Consider the following 8111-nt stretch of genomic DNA (forward strand, 5'->3'; position numbering starts at 1 on the left):
TGCTAATGCCAATCAAGAGAGTAAATATGCAAAGAAAAAAAAATTTGGGATGCAAATTTTAAACATGCAAGGTGTCATTTTCATTCTGTTTCCAGTGAATCAGAAACTGCGGTGGCAGCACCCTTGTTAGAAATACTGCCATTAGGGCAAGAAGGTGCATCACTACTCTTAGAGAAATCCATCTCTATTCTTGTGACAAGAAATTTGCTGTAAATGGGTATTTTTCCTGTCCCTCAGTCCTTTACATTTGTTCCCATTCTTATACCAATTTCAAGCCACTCACCCGTAGCCTGCACATTAGAGCTGGTCTCTTCATTTCTCATTCATTTATCTTACAGGGAAGCAGGCTACTCTACCAGTCCGATGTTTTACAGAAAGGTATCAGTTTTCAGTGAGTCTTTTTCTGTGGAGGTTGAAACAGGAGAAAGAGAGCCCACCTCCCAGGACAGGGCTGTAATCACCAGGAATCACACACTTGCCAAAACAGAAACCTTGATTCTCAAAACAGACGTTTCAACATAGTGCCATTTTCATGCAAACAACTGAAAAAGGTTGGTTTCTATCCTGGTACAGAATAACAACAGCAGCAACAATAAATGTCACAACAACAAGAATGACCACAAAGCAGAAATGTTATCCTCTGGTCAACTTTTGGATACATTGAGTTTGGAGACATAACTTAGCATCTAAGAAAAAAAAAAAAAAAAAAAAAAAAAAAAAAAAAAAAGATGTAGCTGTTTTTCTGCAATCAGCTTCTATTTTTCATGTCATTATAGCTCAAATAGCTGTTAAAGTTTTCCTGTAGTGCCTGTCACCATCCCCTCTGGGAAGTACTGCAGAGGAAGTTTTCAAATACAAATAGTCAATAAACAACATTCAATAAATATGAATGTCATGGAGGCAATTATTCCTATTTTTGCCTTTGAAAAACTCTCATGGGGAATCATGAAACATCCCCAGCTTTCTCTAACCTCAGTACCTTTACCTGTGGGGAGATAAATGCTCTTTTGAGGTTACGGGTCATTTTTCAAAATGTTGGTTTCCTCCTATTTTCTGTTCTTTTTCTCAAGCTGACACTACTCCACGGCTGTGCTGGTTAGTACATTAGCTCTTCACCTCTGAAGAGCTAGATGAAAGATTTTTAGCCTTTCATACTTGCCCTTTGTATTTATTCAGTCGTATACTACAGCACAGTTACTGTAAGAACGGGAGGAAATGTAGGCCAGAACGGCGGCAGGCAGCAGAGTGCAAGCTTGGAGAGGGGTAATATTAGCACAACTGCGAGGGAAACAGTTGTTAACGCTAGCAGACCTATTTAAACCTGAATTAGGTTGAGTTGTTACTGGGGTCAATGCGTTGCATCAGCTACACCATGGTGAAATCAGGACGTAACCATGCTGTTTCTGCTTTTTGCAGATTTGGTGTCTTGCTATAGCAAGAAAGGAACTGCTCTCTCACCCCCCCCTTAGAGAATGCGGACAAAATGATATCCTTGAAGGATAGCTATTTGCATAAAATGTTGCAAATATTGGATTTCTGAACACAGGTTTCTGTTAACTTATTCCTTCTACTTCAATAAAAGCACTTTAAAAAGATTTTTTTTTGCATTGTTATACATTACACTGAATACAAATGCGTTCTTATAAATGAATACAATGCTAAAGCTTCTTATGTTAGAGTCTGTCACTCAGTCTCAGTGGAACTTTATCCCCTTCATAGAGGCTTAACATTTTCTACTAATATAAATATAAATCAGCACCTTGTTCTAATCACTGAAATGGTGGTTCTTTTTTTTTTTTTTTTTTTTTTTCAAAAATCAGATGGGATCCCATTGGCAAGCTTGTTGGAAGTGCCTTAGTGGTCAGACTAATTGCTTTTAATCATTTCAAGCCCTGAGCCATTCTGACACAAAAAGGGAAAATCTAGGCATTGCTCTCTGCACCTCCATGAGAAAAACTCTTGTCTTGAACTCAAAGCCTAGTGAAGGCAATGGCCTGGGAAAGAGGGCCAGGGAGAATAATAAAATAGAGTTCAACCTAGCCTGGAAACATTCTTTTTTACTGAAGAGACTCTCACAAGGCTCAGGATGGTGCTCCTGTTGCCCTTGCAAGTGTGTTTTAATCTAACTGAGAAGGTGCAGGGAAAATGGAGGGATTAGCAGTGCCTCCTTCTGTGGTGTGTAATTGTGGCTGTGCAATTAAGCAGAGCAGCACTATTCAGGCACAAGAGAAAGTGAGTTGTGAGAAGCTGTCTGACTTGAAGAAGAGTGTGTGTTTGTGATGGCTTACTCCCAGGAAAGGGAGTCTCAATCTCTTTCCCAACAGGGATCTTTTACAGAAAGTCATAACAAACATCAGGCCAGGCATCAGTCCATCCTTCTGTGGTCTCACTGTCTTCAGATTTCAGAAATGGTGTGTATAGGCCATTCTGCTATTTACTGAGGGGAAATAAAAAGAAAGAAAATCACAATTTCCTACCAAAGTCTGGAGAGGTTAGATGAGATTTGTTAACATCTCTGGGGTTTCTGCTGGGCTGAGATCTGTGGTCTGGAAGAAAGTGTTGATAGCATCTTTGTATGAGAAGGAGACAGCATACAGAAATTGAAATGGTCATTCAGCACAAATGTGATTTGTGACTGCAGACTCTGCAGCACCTATGAACCATCTCCAGTCTCATCACAATAAGATGCAGAGGAAAATTTACTTTGGAAACAAAATGTTAACAGATCTTTACAAGTGAGATTTTTACTCTTTTGCTCAGCTTTTTCCAGTTTTTACAGCAGTAAGAGTTGAGAAGTATTTGATTTTCCCCTCCCTCTTGTGGCTTTCCATTCTCTCTAGTCCTTCCAACTGCACCAGTCTGTGTTTGCTGTGCCTGAGGTACTCTTTGAGCTGACCAATTTCCAGACAAACTCTAGGAAACTGCTTGAAGGGCAGGGGGCAAAGGTAGTGTTAGAGACTGTTTGTTCCACACCAGGAACATGTAATAAATCCTTAATTATCTGCATTAACAGAGAATTGAGATAGTCCATTTAAGAGAAAACCAGAGGTAACTTAAACCATGTGGCAGTCAGAACATTCAGTGAAAATGTAATGGGGAAGAAAATAAGGCCAGTAAAATATCTGAGACTGTAGCATGGGAATCCCCAAGCTGACACTGATCTCAGCTAATAAATCCACACTGGCCTGTGCCTCCTGCTTCTGGACACACACAAGATCACAGAGGAATATCTCTGTAAGATCAAGTTATTGATCTACAGCTCAAACAAGCCTGTTTACAACTAATCTAGAGGAGTTGACTACAAACAAAGTGTAGAATCTCCTTTCCATTCACCTTTTAAGGAGAAGGGCAATGACCACAAGCCCTTGAAATCTGTCCTATCCTCAGACTGAGTTCTGTAAAGAGCAATTGATAGTTAGATCCTGTGGGGTAAAGCCAACACATGGTGCCAAGCTGTTCTAGTCTTCTTATCAGTAAAAGAAAAGAAAACTCCCCACAATCCTTCAATTTTTTAATCCCTCACCCAGCGGAGTTCCACAGCAAGATCTAAGCCCAAGGCTTATTTTTTTCCATATGCTAATGCTGTGATGAACTCCTGCTCTTTAGTAGGAATGTAAACAGCAACCACCCCAATAACTTTATTTCAAACCTGCCACTTGGATAACTGAGCTTGAAAATTATTAATCCCATGTTGTAGCTTCTCTATGAAATCCAGAAGAAAACAACTCATTATCCATGCTCAGCAACCAGCTGCTGCAGGTTTTAGTTGCCCAGTGATCAGCAATGTACATCAGCACACCAGGTGAACACAGTTTAAAGGTTGGATGTGAAATATCCCAGCTGCTTAATGCCCTGGCTGAGAAATAAAGGGCCCAGGATCATAAAAGATTGCAAATATTGCAGTTTGATGAACTGAAAACTAAAATCTACTAGTAATTCATTGCTTAGTTCCATTATCAGTCTTTATGGTGCTTTGCTCACTTAGAAGATAAGACTGAAGAAGCTGCTTGACCAGCATGTGTAAGAACATCAACTACACTTGCAAGTTTTCCATATTTATCCTGTCCTGGTACCTTCCAATTCTTAGTGAAGGAAAGAAGAAATACTTCCTCTTAAAAATGTTGTTACTGAAGAACACTGCCTGCTGGCAATTTGTTCAAGGCTTTGCCTTTGGGGACATTAAATATTACTCTATTGGGCTAAAAGTAAAATCTCTAGTGCTAGGATGTCAGGAGATGGCAGAAAATTCAGGGGTATTTAGGTACAAAACCTTTGGGAGAGACAACAGTACTAAAGATTCTTCCAATGATAGGACTAAACCCATCAGATTCCTCATATTCTACAGGACAACATTTGCCTTGAAAACTGTTCACAGAATCATAGAATCAGTAAGGTGGGAAGGGACCTCTGGAGATCATCTAGTCCAACCTCCCTGCTCAGCAGGGTCACCTAGAGCAGGTTAGACAGGGTTGCATCCAGGCGGGCCTTGAAGATCTCCAGAGAAGGAGACTCCACAACCTCTCTGGGCAACCTGGTCCAGGGCTCCGTCACTCTCACAGGGAAGAAATTCCCCCTCACGGTCAGGCAGAACTTCCTGTGCTTAAGTTTGTGCCCGTTGCCTCTTGTCCTGTCACACGGGACAACTGAAAAGAGTTTGTCCCTGTCCCCTTGACACCCTCCCTTCAGGTACTTATCCACATTGATAAGATCCCCCCTCAGTCTTCTCTTCCCCAGGCTGAAGAGGCCCAGCTCTCGCAGCCCTTCCTCACAGCGCAGATGCTCCAGCCCTCTGATCACCTTTATAGCCCTGCTTTGGACTCTCTGCAGTAGCTCCATGTCTCTCTTGTACTGGGGAGCCCAGAACTGGACACAGGACTCGAGATGAGGCCTCCCCAGGGCTGAGTAGAGGGGCAGGATCACCTCCCCTGATCTGCTGGCAACACTCTTCCTAATGCACCCCAGGATACCATTGGCTTTCTTGGCCACAAGGCCACATTGCTGACTCATGGTCAATCTGTCATCCACCAGCACTCCCAGGTCCTTCTCTGCAAAGCTGCTCTCCAGAAGGTCAGCCCCCAGCTTGTGCTGGTGCCTAGGTTATTTTTCCCTAGGTGCAGGACCCTGCCCTTGCCGTTGTTGAATCTCATGAGGTTCCTCTCTGCCCAACTCTCCAGTCTGTCCAGGTCTCTCTGAATGGCAGCACAGCCCTCAGTTTGCCATCCTCCCAGCCACCCCTCCCAGCTTGGTATCATCAGCAAACTGGGTGAGGAGGCACTCTGTCCCGTCATCCAGGTCGTTGATGAATAAATTGAACAGGATGGGACACACCATGTTACAGTAAAATTATTGGAATAGTATTGCAAACTCTTCCTATCAACTACAGCTGTCAGAATACACCTTTCGGTGAGTCTAAAAACAAATGGTAGTTAAGTAATGGAATAGTAAGGGGAAAAGAACTCTATAAATGTCTGGAAGATACAAAGCCATGAGAAATAGTCTGTGCATCTGTACAAAGACCAAATTGTACCACCTAAGCTAGATTTTTGGGGGATAGAATTACTAAACTGATGGATGATGGGAATGAAACCAATTAAACAGTTCTGAGTAAGGTGTTTGATATGCTGTGTCACAAAATCTTGTGTGAAAGATGAATATCCATCTGTGATGGAAAAAAATGTCATGAGAGTTGACAATTGAATCAAGGACTTGGGGGGGTGGAAAAGACATGTAAAAACATGTAAAGACATGGCAAACTCGAAGGAGGTAATTACTCTGGGCTTTCCAAGTCCTGTATTCATTTCACATGTATTTCATGCCCTATTAGGGAGCTATTAATCAGAGATGGAGGCGACAGTAAATTAGGAGTTATTAATACCTCAAGGAAGAAAGAAATAATGCAGAAAGATTCAACAGTTAGAAATATGAGTGGGAATTTATAGGAAGAAGAATTTCCCTTCAGCATCAGATCTGCTTGGCACAAATAACGACCAAACCTCAAAAAAACAAACAACCCCAATACATTGGGGAAAGGGGGAAGGAAACAACCATGGCTGAAATGTGCAGTGGTGTGCATGGCAAGGCAGGCACGGACCACACAGCAGGGAAGCAGAGGAAGCCCTCTTGACCAGCTGACCACCACTTCAGCCCATTTTCTAGTCCAAATGGGGACCCTCTGGACTGTGGGTTTTGGTCTCTTTCACAGATTTCTTCATCTGACAGCCATGCTCTGCTTGTAAGGCTGAGAATCCAGCAGAGACCTGCAGAGATGGGAACAGAAGAGAGAAAAAAATTAGCAATCCAACTCACATAACACACAGAAAAAACTGTTTTAAGGAGTATGTAGGATTCTTTCATATCATGTCACAAGAAGGTCCTGTCTGCAGAGTGCTGATGAAACTAGACTTCAAATATAGCTTTGCAGTACTGCCTTTACTCATACTGCTGGGTCTTTTCAATAATAAATAGCATCATCTTCCCACCTCTCAGGTAAGTTCTGCCCTTTAAAAAGATTACCTCTTGAAAATAAGCACGTAGGTAACCCAGATCCTCAGATAACCCAGGAAGGGTGGTAGTGTCCTACCCTGCTCTGTATCGGGGGAGGGGAGTGAGGAGCTGTTTCCATGCCACACCACATAAAAGGTCTCTTTGCTTTGCCCTTTCCTGCATATAGTCTTCACTGCTGCTGAATTAAAGATATCTCATAGCTGTGCACATGACATCTGTGGTACTGGCTTCCAAGCAATTACTAAATAGGGTAGGTAGGATTCCTTTTCTTTGCATCTTACAGCTGGAGAAAAGTGAGGTGAAACAATCAAATTAAGAAACAGCACGGCGTCCGTGGCAAAGCCCGGGACCGACCTGTGAGCCCTCCACGCTTTGCATGGAGCGCCAACACCAGCTTCTTCTCACTTATTATAAGTTCTTATTTCCCTTCCTCCCAGGTTGGGGGCAGGTGTAGCTCAGTTGGTTAGAGCATGGTGCTGCTAATGCCAAGGTTGTGGGTTAAATCCCTGTATGGGGCTATGCTGAGGGTTGAACTAGATGAACTCCAGAGGTCTCATCCAACCTTACCATTCTATGATTAATCTGCAATTTGTTTGGCTATAACCATTTGTAGATCTGGAAAGTACCTTTTATTCATTTATAAATGTTTTAGCAATTTATGTTCTGAAATTCTTGGTCCTTTTGCGACTCATTTTTCAGATGTTTTTAGATTTTTGAGGGAGTAGCAACTGTGAGTGAGAGTAAAAACCTTGCCACACAGAGAGACTAATTTTCTGCTGTTACAGAGATTAATGCTATTCTTTCTGGTTACAAAAGAAATCTCCTGACTGATGAACTTTGCTATGACACTGGGAGGGAATGGCTCCAGACTGCTATTCTCTTTCTTTCTATAGAATTGCTTTACTCGGCAGCTATTTGTAGGATCCTGAACAAGCCAAGGAGCTGTGCCAGCTCTTGCTGAGAATTAGTGATCAGCTCTTATGCTGAGGGCGAAGGCTGTAGGAGCTGAGCCCTTCTAAGGGAAAGCTGGCTTGTAAGATACCTGCAAGCTCATGCCAAAACCAACAAGGCAAACAGCCTTTATGGGCAGCCGTGAGCCACAGGGGTGGGAGTGCGCTGTTAGTGGCACTGGCCATCAAGTGAAAACACCTGGGTTTGGAAGGAGCTACTGGACCTTTTCTGATTAAACCCCCTACCTGCTTCCAATGAAGCAAAATTTCCTCTATTTTACCTCCTCTGGTTGTCAAATAAGCAAGTAATGTCATGCCTGCTAAGCAGCTAGAATTATGCAGCATCATAAATTAAGCTTTTTAATTTGCCAAAATTTCTGGCTCATGCCGTTTATCATTCAGAGCCATCCTTCGGAGCGGCAGAAGCTCGAGAGAGGGGCTGTGCCCCCCTGCCCTGCAGTGCAGGAGGAGAGCACAGATGGCACTGGGCAGTCACTGCCAGCACTATGAGAAGCTCACTGGATGGATAGATCATTAGTGAAACCATTAACGCCCAGACACTTCTGTGTCAGTGCTGTATTTTGCACCACAAACCCACTGTGGTGGCTGAGTAGATGACAGTGGCCTGCTATTTGGGTCCGTAACGCAAACTGGAGG

This window comes from Rhea pennata, chromosome 2 (assembly GCF_028389875.1).
Source record: "Rhea pennata isolate bPtePen1 chromosome 2, bPtePen1.pri, whole genome shotgun sequence".
NCBI lineage: Eukaryota > Metazoa > Chordata > Aves > Rheiformes > Rheidae > Rhea > Rhea pennata.